The sequence below is a fragment of the Acartia tonsa genome, chromosome 6 (genome assembly GCF_053477335.1).
Source record: "Acartia tonsa isolate MP-2025a chromosome 6, ASM5347733v1, whole genome shotgun sequence".
NCBI classification, from domain to species: Eukaryota; Metazoa; Arthropoda; class Copepoda; order Calanoida; family Acartiidae; genus Acartia; species Acartia tonsa.
Genome location: NC_137265.1, coordinates 28,293,227 through 28,305,459, shown reverse-complemented (window position 1 = coordinate 28,305,459; position 12,233 = coordinate 28,293,227).

The window sequence follows — 12,233 nt, the reverse complement described above, 5'->3', positions numbered from 1 at the left end:
CGATCTTTTAGAAGCAAGCCACAACTATTCAAAACTAAAAACCAAAATTAAAGGTACCCTAAAAAAATCATAACGAATCAGTGTCCTTTTAATCTGGTTGGCTTTTCTGCACATTAAAACTGGTGCGCAAAGTTGTAAAGTTTTCGCATATATTTAAAATTTTGTAGAAATTTTCAGGGAGGTGGCGGACGTTGTGCTGTTTATAAATTACAATACTTAGTTTCAAGTTTCATAATGACGTTTTTATTATACGTTGGTTTAACAAATTTTGGGACTTTTTGAATTTTATTTGTTTGGTTCATTAGGTTGAATGTCCATACGTTTTAACCACCAATTGTAATCTACAGAATGGAGTAATTTTGTGTATAATTATTGGTGATGTACGTAAATTTATCGGCAATTGTCTTATCATCTTTAGATCCCTGATAAATTTTACATCAAGATTTGGTTGGTCATACTACATTTAATTTTGGTTCAATCTTTAGAATCTTCACTAGTGTTGTCATATTAAAGACGGATTCATAGCATGTACGAAACATGTAAATATCTGAAGAAATAAAAATTTGATATTTATTTGACTTTATAGTTTATGCAATATGCATATTATTGTCTTTTTTACGCCTTTTAGTTTAAACTTAGAAACTCCTTTTCTTTTATAAAAATAATAAACAAGGATGACAACATCCATAATTAGCGAAGCACAAATAATGATAGAATGAACAAAAGAACAAAGTAAGATATTATGTAGGCATGCCCAAGAATAGAAAGAGAATATGCATAAACTCAAAGAAAATCACTAAATCTTTAAAATATAATGTTTATGTTTTTTGAAGCGTTTGAAACAGTTTCAACTGTCTACTTCAATAACAGCTGAGAAAATAATATTACCTCAATAGCCTTACGTTATAATATAAATAATTATAAGGTAGCTTAGCTACTAAAAAATAGCACGAATCCATCCAATATTTATCAATTCTGGAATTTTGATGGCAGCTACTCCATAACTCAGTCCGTTGAAGTATTAAGGTCTATAAATGAACTCGTTGTTCTGATTTTCTTTTACATTAAATGACATTGACATTAAAACAATACGGTCAGATTTAATATTTTCTTTGTTACGAATATATTGTTTATTGTTTTTTTTTTTATAATTATGTTGTTAGATTGGCATATCCTTGTTGTTTAACAGACATTTTTTCTATTCTGTCTCATTTTATTGCATGGAGTTTCCTCCGTTATTGATTTTAACAAAATTACTTTTCGTCTGTCTTAGAAAATAATATCAGAGAATAATGCAATGAAAAAAGTTACTTATTAGCTTACCAAGTAAAATCTCGATATTTTGTTCCACAATTTTTAGGGAAGCTTAGTATAATTCTAGAGCTGGTTTTAGGTTATTTTGCAGGAAGTGAAGTCAACCCGTCTACGAGAGGAAATGTGACAATCATGTTAGGGATCAAACTACCCCTTCTGTATTTTAAAATAATTGGTTGAATTGTTTGAAAACTCAAAAGTTGTTATGCCAACGAATAATAAAATGTTATTATAAAACTTTGGGGACTAATGTAACAAACAGCCCATTGTCCACGGCCCTCTTTCTCTGCAATTATATCCTACCTTTTAATTTTAAAAATAACTTCAATTTTTTAGAGGAGGGGGGGGGGAATGCGAATCAGCCTTTTTATTATACAAGGAAGTACAAATATAAAATGACATTTAAATATCACATTAAATAAATAAAACATTTAATAAAATCAATTAAAGTTAAATTTATCTAAGATTTCATCAATAAAAACAAACTTACTTTATATTTACTTTTTTGTGTGTTTAAGAATTATATTTTTTATCCAATTTTTTATATGCATAATGTTTCTAAAGCTTATCCAATTATATGCATGTTCAATAAGAATTAGACAAATTCACTAATTGAATATTTTTAATTTATGTCACACACAACAATATTATGTTATCAAATGTTAAAACCGTTATGACTGGCAGAAAACTAGAAGTCTACATATTTTTCTTCAGATAAATTATCCCTTTCTGGTAACATAAGTCTCGTATACCCTCGTTATTGCTCAATTTATTTACTAAAGAGCAAAAATGTGAAAAATTATGATTTATTACTCTCTTACATATAGAATATAGTTTGTATTTATAACTAAAAGGAAAGAAATGCCATTGCTGAACATAAAAGTACGAAAATTGCTAATATAATCTACCCTTAATTAAACAAGGATGATAACATCCATAGAGGCGAAGCTCTAAAACGGTAGAACAAACGGACATTAACACTTGTATAATGTCAGAACTGAATAATCAGAATGCGAATGTATAAGAGTCAAAGCAAAATTGTAAGTAAATTTGTTGAAAAACTGCTTGATACAGGATAATGAATATGGACATACTTACATTTTTAGGACTTGATTATAGAGTTGCTTCGCTTATAATATTGTACTTTGTTGTCCCAGGAATCAGTATACCAAAAATCAGACCAATCGAATAATTAGGTCACATACAAATTTGTTGTTAAAAATGTAAAAAAATCAACATGTTTAAATTGAACGTAAGGACATTCTGGTAATGATTATAGAGTTTCTACGCTTTCTAACTCGTACCTAACTATTACAGGAATCACCATGCAAAATTTGAAATCGATAGGACAATTCTAACATGCCTAAATTAACGAAAAAAGCTATTTAAAAAGTAAAAAAAATCAACATGTTTAAAATGGACGTACGGACATTTTGGTAATGATTATAGAGTTGCTAAAAAATTTGAAATCGACAGGACAATTCTAACATGTCTAAATTAACGAAAAAAGCTATCCGTGACGAACGGCCGGACGTACGGACGGACGGACGGACCGACCCTAATGATAGAAAAGCTTCGCTTTTAAAAATACAAGTAGATAGTGGATTATTAAACAATAACATTATGAACATATGGTAATGAAATATGAATTGAAGGAAAATTTCCTTCTTTTCTATTTATCTTTCCCTTTATTCTCTGTTATTTTACTTATTTTCTTTTTTTTAGATTTTGTATTTGTTGATAGTAATAAATTAAAAAACCTTTGGTGAATTATTTATTTGAGTAGCTTTCTTACCTGACAGTGACCTTAACCTTATTGTAATAATAACTTGTAAACATCAGAACAGAAAATAAAATTGACTACAAAAAACAATTATCAAGAAAGTAATTTGTTTTAATTCCCTAATTGAATTACATAATCTAAATACAATGTAAAAATATTCTAGGCTTGCATGTTAACAATTAATTGTAAAACCTCAGCCCCGCAAGAAAACAATATTTTACTTCAGTTTCCAATTTATTTCAATTGGACACATGCCCTCCCACCTTTACTTTTGTTTATATGAACTATTTTCATGGCCGGAGTTGCAGGATATATATCCAATTTTAGGCAAGAAACTTGGTAACTAAAACAAACAATAGTTTAATCTGAAGGCAATAATAGTATCTAATTGGGTCAGTTACGAAGTAATGGCCGATAAAAATGAATTAGTTCGTATTGTTTAAAAAAGCTTATTAATCGTACACAACACACAAAAGAACAACACATTTAAGTTTAATAAAAAGATGGTTTCTGCCTGGTAGAAAAGTTACAAACTAATTTTTTTGTAACTTTAAATTACACTGAATTTCCCCCAACAAATTTCAGAAACGAAGTAAAACTAGGATGACAACATCCATAAAAGCGAAGCTGTAAAGCAGAGAGTAGGATAAACGAATTTTATTACTTAGAGTGTCAGAATTCGATAAGCAGAATATATATTCATTTTTGTATGTAAATTTGTTCCTTCAATACGGGATACTATTTAACTACTTTATTATAGAGATGCCTCGCTTATAACATCGTACCTTGTTGTCCTTGGAATCCTTCTTTAAAAAATCAGACAAACAACCGGATAATTAAATCATATTAAAATTTATTATAAAAATAACCAACTGCCTTTCTAGTATCGATTATAGAATTGCAACACTTTCTAAGTCGTAAAAGTTAGAGGAAGTTTATAACAATTAACGAAGAGCTATCCGTTAAGGACGTACAGACCGATTTTAATAAAAGAAAAGCTTGGCTTTCAAAAAGAAAGAGTAAAAGCACAACTTTTCACGTAAAACAAACAATAAACTTTCTAAAAATAGTACAAACAAAGAAAACCAAACATTTCATATTTCTCATAATTTCAAATTATTACTATACCTAAACGGGATAACTGCATTAATTAAGACATATCAATTAAAACCCGTTCCGATCCATTTTAGGATGACACAACTTTGAATATTCAAATTTCTAATTCTCCCGCTAAAATGAACCATTAACGTTTCTGCTTTGCCAAAAGACATCCAATAATATGCTTGAATTTTGACAAGGATATATATGATTGGTTAATATTATCGGCAAATTCAAAATTCACAGTTCTGCCATCTATAAGTGTTCAGAATTGCAGACAAATATCTCTTTGGTCGTACTATATTTGTCTTAAAGTTCTTAATGAAAATTTTTTATTATTTGAGTCAATTATCCGAAGCATTTATCTTTCTTATATTGTTTAGTCATTCGCCTTGCAAAGCAGCACTAGAAACCATTTAATGCGGCTTCGGCTTAAATCCGAAAACCATCACTTTACAAATTTAAGCTGAAGTAGCGGGAATTAACATGGACATAATAGTCCATGTTAATTTGTAAATAGAAAGATAAAATTAATCTAAGCACATGTACACAAGTTACTGTGTTACTTTTACCAGAAATAAGCGAATAAGCCAATGAAGGAAAACAGATTTTTACAAGAAAGCTTAGTTCAGAAAATGACCCAAATATTTTTTAAATGCAGTACATGCAGAATTTAGGTAGGTTTTCATCTTAAATTAAAAATAAATTTTTCCCTCGATTGCCTTCATCGATTTTATTTTGTTTGTGGGTGCAGATCTTTATTATACATCAAAACTAAAAAGGCTGCGTATGCATAATTATTTACATTAATTACTATGACTTATGAACAATTCCAAGTTATAAAGTAGACCTTTATATAGTAAGAAAAGCTATAATAGCATTACATACAATAACCCCAATAATGATACACAAAATTACTCCTTAGTAGTTGAAACGTTAAGACAATCAACTAAATCAACAATCCAATCAAAATTCAGCGAACGATTAAGAAAACTAGAAAAACGATTGGGGACTGGTGTAATAAATGTCCACTTCCTCCCTGCTTTACTTAAAAGAATTTGTATTTTTTTCGATGAAATCGGAAAACTAGATATAAAATCTTATTTGACCAATGTCAAATTTCTAAATAATTTTCCAGTTCTTTTCTCCTAAGTATGGCTTGGTCATTTGCAAGAAATAAAAAGCTCCCAAGCTCTGTGCTAAATGTTTGTCGCATAACAACAAGAATATATTCATGCAAAGCAAAGCATCATTTAATAAAATAATTAATCATATTAAGAGAGTATTTCATATGCGTAGATAAGGTTAGGTTAGGTTATATTAGGTACAGGATAGACCCGCAGGGTTAAGTCGTCGGTTAAGACATCACACCAGCACACAGAAAAAAATACCCCCATAATTTTCAATTTCAAAATAGAAAAGAGGAGGTACTGTGCTTGATAGGCACTTTAAGGGAAAGCACCACCAAATTTCAAAGATATTAGCTAATACACAGAATTCCATAAAAATAATTTAATTTACATTTCACTGTCCTTTCTCCAAGACTGATACTATTTAGAGATTTAAAATAGACTTGTAGTCTTATATAAGACAAATGATAATAAAAGCACTCCTTAAAAGAGACCTTACTTTTGAATAATATCACATAATAAATATAAGAGTACATGGTATCAAATAAATATTTTTTATGATATTTGGTCTACATAATACCATTCAAGAAAATTTCTATTCTCATTCTCTTTTAATTAAATCCTTTTCGATGATCTATCTATCTTATAGGATTATACTACTATTACTACAGAAATTAAAGATTTAATTCACATTCTCAAGAAAATAAAACTTTTTTGCAATATCTTTTTTTTTCCAGTTGAAATGTTTTCTAATCAATCGAAAATTTATCTCAAATCAACATTGCAACATACTTTTCAAGAAAAAAATCAAACTAAAAGGTTATCACATATTTGCTGATTGAAATCAATTTGTGCAAATACGAAGCTGTACTAAGAGAATATACGTTCATGCTGAATAACCATCAACCTCCCCCCCCCCCACCCTCCCCCCTCTTATTTTTATCTCGTCCTTAAATTACTCTTTCTTTCTCTTTTTCGCTCTCTTTCATTCTCTTTCGCATAGATCTCTCTATTGCTCTCGGAGTATTGTAGTGTGCATACACTTTCGCGTATTTTTACATCTACTCAGTGTTTCATTTTACTAAAATGCGCAAGAATAATTTAAATAGATTTTTTATCCAAATGCAAAGCTAAAAAGAAGAAATATTTTGTGCTGTTATGATAAAATTTTGTTTTGGCGATTTGCTATACTTTGTGCGTAAATGATAGAACACCGAGAATGGTATCGTGTTCCTCTCGTAACTTGTGACTCAGCCAATCCTTGCGGCCTATCCTTCTACACACAGTGTAATAATTTGGTGGATTTTTACAAAGATTTTGCAAAAAGTCGAAGCATACTAAAGACCGTCGAAGTTTTCATTATTCATTTCATTTTTTTGGTGGGGTGGGGAATTTATTCTACCCCATATTTTGATAATGCAATATTTGATTTTGCTATTATTGGATTATGTTTAAAGAAAATTGGTATTGAATATTCCTATTTAAATCAATATTAATATTTTATTAAAAGGAATAAAAAAACTCTGGGTTGATTTAAATTGGGTATATTAAAAATATCGTTATTACTTTTAATTTCCAACTAATTAGGTCGGTCAATTACTAATATTAATTAATAACTAAACAATTTATATAATAGCTTCCTGAAGAAATTCATAGTGTCCTCGTTCCACTGAACTATACTGCCATACATATCTAACTCCAGGACAAAAATACCAGAAAGACGGTGGCACCAAAAAACAACAAATATGATATTTTACTGGTTATATTTTTTCACTTGTAGATTATTTCTGTATGGCATAGGAATGTTTTCTACTGCAATACATATCTTGAGTTAGGAATTTGATGCTAACCACAACATTACTATAACAAAATGCCAGGGGAAAATGTCTTAGCCACTAAACAGTTACAAATGCAATACCATGTTGTTGCTTCAAGAAACATATTGTAATATTTGAATTAGGATTGAAATCAAGCCTCTACTTTGGGCGGTAAAAAAAGGCTTTCACTGTTTTACTTTTTTAGCGGTATTATACGATGACTCTAGTCCTAGATATTTCCATTACGCATTTCTCTTCCTTATAAACTAAATTTATAGAAATATTTCAAATGTTATTAACTTATTCATGAATACATTTTTTTGGTCTGAAGTTGAGATCTCAATTACTATTGGATCAATGGGGTTCTCTATTCTAGGTAAGTTTTATATGATGGTTTTTGACTATTTTATCTTTAGATTTAAGTCTTGGGATTGATTCAAGCTATTTTATTTACAGGTCACCTAGATGCTAGGGACGTGACAATTTTTAATAAAACTTTGGTTTTCATTTTACTCAAATATTAATTTTGTGAGAAAAGAATACATGCCAAGGAGAAATATTAAGTTCTTTATTTCAAGAAATATAATAGGCTTACTACACTAGATACACTAGACCTATATTTAAGAAGAAAAATATATTTTGACTGTTTATATAGAAATGTATCTGCAGCTAATCCTATATTAAGTTTTATGCTAGGTAAAAGTGTCACGAAAAACATTTACCTTATTTATAAATTTAAACCTTTCGTTAGAGAATATAAAAGCTCTATTTTGTAAGTCTATTAAATGAAACTTGGCCGGGACATTAAATATTATGACTGACTCCATTTTGTAAATCTATTAACGGAAACCTTTGCCAATTTCTAGTTGCAAGATATCTACATTAGTTCTTTCCAGGAAGGTAAAGGATAATGGTGCTCAAAATAACCTGAACCACTTGCTTCTCCCAATAACTATAAACTTTCAATGAATATACATAAACAGGAATTCTATAAAACATAAATTAAAAGTTCATTGCCCTATCTTTGTAATCCCTGAACTGAAGATCTACACATTAGTTTCTTTATACATCCGGATTATATAATATTTCTCTGTTGTAGCGAAGCTACTACGTCTGAGTTTTGTTTGTTTGTCTTTTCTTTTGTCTTCTTTTAATATTTTTGTTTCATCTGGTATACTGAATTCATACTAAATTCTGTATTTATGTTCATATAGTGTCAAACTGTCTGTTGCTTTTAAGCTAGCTGCTAGTAGTACGTTTTTACTTCAATAGTTAAATTTTAAATCCCTTCTTTAATTTGAATTTGTTTGTCACATATTTATGATATATTTGTTCTTAGGCTGATTGTTTAAAGATCTCTGATTTAATTAGCTTTAATCTAGCCTTGTTAAAAATATATCTTTGTGATGTAATAAAACAAATTACTTGGTTAGATTTTGCATTTCTATATGGTAAGACAGTAGAGACTTTAAATACACTATTGTATATTAGAGGAGCTCTTCTGTAGTACATCAATATCTATTTTTAATGGTGTATATCAACACTATCGCATACGCCCCTAGAGGCCCTTTGGGGGCACTTAAAGTGGGGGGAGTTCGTAGTACCCTACCTAAAATAGCTAAGAACCTTCACAGGACCTATGAGAAGCTACACTGTAACGGAGAACCATATGGGTTAGGCGGTTAGCGAGATTCTTTGCTATAGACAAAAATTCCTTATTGCTTTATATTATAGGATTAATAACATATTTGTCATGACTGTCCACTCTATTTCATCAAAAATCACCCTAAAATCCTCAATGTAAGATGAGCTTGCCATTTAAAACTAGTTCAGGATTTAAAATAATTCATGAGAGTCAAAAATTGGGTAATGTACTTGGTAACTAAAGAAAGCTATACGAGTATATAGTTTACTAGCGTTTAGTGGCACTTTTTTTGTAAGGGGGGGGGGAGGATTCAACCCCCAAGAAAATAGCCTAAAACCACCACAGGACCAAGAGTTATATACCCTGAAGAGTAGAATCCGATCGGTTCAGTGTTTACCGAGATCCTAAGGGACAGACGGACAGACAGACAGACAGACATTGTTCTAGTTTGTATTATAGATAAACTAATATAGCGACTAAGTACATTGCCTAAAGGGACTTCAGAGATTGGGGAAGTTAGCCTGGACCTTTAAATATTTAAATCCCCCCCCCCCCCAACTACATTTTAAGAGCAGTTTGACAATATGTCCCTAAAATAATGAATCCAAACAGTCAAGTTTTCGCCAGATTTCATGGTACAGATAAACATTATAACTTATTAAAAGAAGGATTTTCTTAGAATTAACAATTTAGATATGAATTAAATCCACGAAAACGAGAAACAAAGATCTTTTCAAATTCTAGGCAATATTAGTTAAACTTGTTAAGAATAATAAAAAAATCTTACTAGACCGAAGTGGATAAAAAGAAGTTATAATTTTTTATGACATCGACCAATTATAAATTATGTATAGAATAAAACTATTTAGAAATATCAAAGAAAAAGACTGACAAAGTAAGTTAAAACGTAAATGCAAATTAATCAAAAAATAGTTATTCATCATTGTATTATAGACAGATATCCGCGGATATTAAAATGAAATATTATTATTAGAATAAAACCATCTTTTAAGCCCTTAGTGGCCGAAGGAACGTGCTAACTAAACTGTTACTATTATTATGATTTTTATTTCAATAATTATAGAAAACTGGTTATAATATGCTGCGATACATGATTTTTCGGTACACCGACAAACCTCCAAAAGGGATAAACGCATTAGGAGGTTTGTCCAGGGAGTAAGGGAGGGGACAATGGATCGAATATTCTATTTTTAGGAGTCTCAGACTTTGGGTACTGGCTTAAAGGGAATGTGCAAGAATTTAGCAGTTTCTGACTGACTTTGGGTACTAGCGCATAGAATGCCGCTAACTTTGCTAACTTTTGTTAATTTTGAATATTGCAGACAAGTATCAATAAACTTAATTTGTTATGATGTGGCTGGTTTTAACAATTTTTTTCTCTCCAGAAAATATCATTTCATTGATAAAAACTTTATTGTGATATTTGTTTAATAAACAATCTAAGAATCCAATTAAGTTTTTGGTTATGGGGCTATGGGTTGAATGGGTTCCAGGGAGATTTTTCTAGTTATTAATTACATAATGGTTACGTCAGTCTGATGTGCTGGTAATATAATTTTCAAATAAATGCTTTTTTCTTGGAACTTTCTTCTTATTTTATTGTTTCCTGTATTGTATTCCCTTTTAAAATTTCCTCCATATTTTCTTAATTAATCTGGATTTCAAGGTCTTTCAGCAAATACTCTTAAATTGAATTAATTGCCTTTTGTCCCCTCCCTTACTCCTTGGGTTTGTCGGTGTACCGATTTTTCAGTGATGCTGAGAATTGTTTCTTTTCCAGCGGATATTCATCGGTTTCAAAGCCATACTTCAGAAAAAAACTTCATACTAATGAAAATTACTGAACTTCAGAATCCCATTTAATTTAAATTACTTTTCCATAATAACTAAATGAAAATGTTTATGAAGCAACTTTAATTGAAATATTTTGACCAATGAGTTGCCATGTAAAGTAAAATCAAAGGTTTTCTTTCAGGGATAAAGGAATCTTAGTTAAATAAGAAAATGCATTTTTTTCAAAATTTGGCAAATTTTAAGTTAAAGAGTATAGCAGTTAGCGAGATCTTTAGACAGATGCCTTAACTTTTTTATAGTCTCTATATAGTTTCTTCAACCGGGAGGGATTACCCATTCTAATTGATATCAACAACCAGTTATTGGAAAAGCACAACTTTACTTGCTCAGTCCTTTAGGTTATATAAAACCTTCCCTGATTAGACATGATAAAATGAATCAACTAAAAAGGAGTGAAATATCAAGATGATTTAAGAATAGTGCATTAGTGTTCACATAAAACAGTGAAACATAAAATTAGCAAAAAACTAAATAAAAAATGTAATAGTAAAACATCAAAATGTCCCTTACAAAATTTTTATGCTTCCTTATGAATGGGAAATAAGTACACATACTTCTCCTATATTAAGTATTTTACATTAATATAAGTTTATAAAATGAATGAAAACTAATAAGCTAATAAGCTCAAAAAAGAGAAATCTTTTTTAAAGTACAACTTTGTTTAATACAGTCTGCGGAACATTAAATCGACTTAAGCTTTTAATACTGAGTTTAATCTTGCAAAAAATTAAAACAAGGCGAACTCAAAACTTATTAATTTCACCAAAATCTTGTGCTTTTGAAGAAACTCTAAGTATAATATTTTCTCTGAATGCTACAGCAGGGCACTAAATTGATTAGGAATTTGTAAAAATATATTACACAATTTTATTAAAATTATTTTTAACGCTACTTCTAAACTCGTATTTTAGACAGACAGCTTTCCGTGAGTAGTAATCCATACTGAATCGCATACCATTATTTTCGTGGTTGTTGAAATATTTTTTAACCAATTTTGGCTGACAGAAACGCTTTAGACACAATATTCATTTGTCCAGATGCAACATTCCTGCCTACCCTGAAATTGTTGCGCTGCACAGATATCAATAGATTTTCTCTGCCTCAACCAAATAACTAATTATTTTTAGCACTATCCTTCATCTTGGTAGTTTGGACCTAATAACACCCCTCCCGCCATCTTTGAAAACTAGATAAGAAGATGACACAAAAAGACAAATGCTTAGTTTAGTAAATATAAAAAGAACTAAAGCTTCTCTATAGCATTTAAATGTTTGTACGTCCATTAGTTGTTTTTACTTATTTGCAAATAGATAGGAAAAAAACATTTGTAGTTAACTGGACTTGTTGCGGCTCATATCACATATGGACTGAAAATATCTTTATAAAGGTGATAAAGATAGGGTTGAAAGGGATAGAGTCTCCTACCCCCTCCCTCCATGAACTAAAAGCATGTTGTTTTAAACAATTCAAAAAGGAATGTGAAGGGGGGTCGGAGGTCCATCTAAAGGCATGAGTGAAAGCATCTGATTTTGCAAATATTTTCTCTAGTGCAAGCAAAAGCAACAATTCCG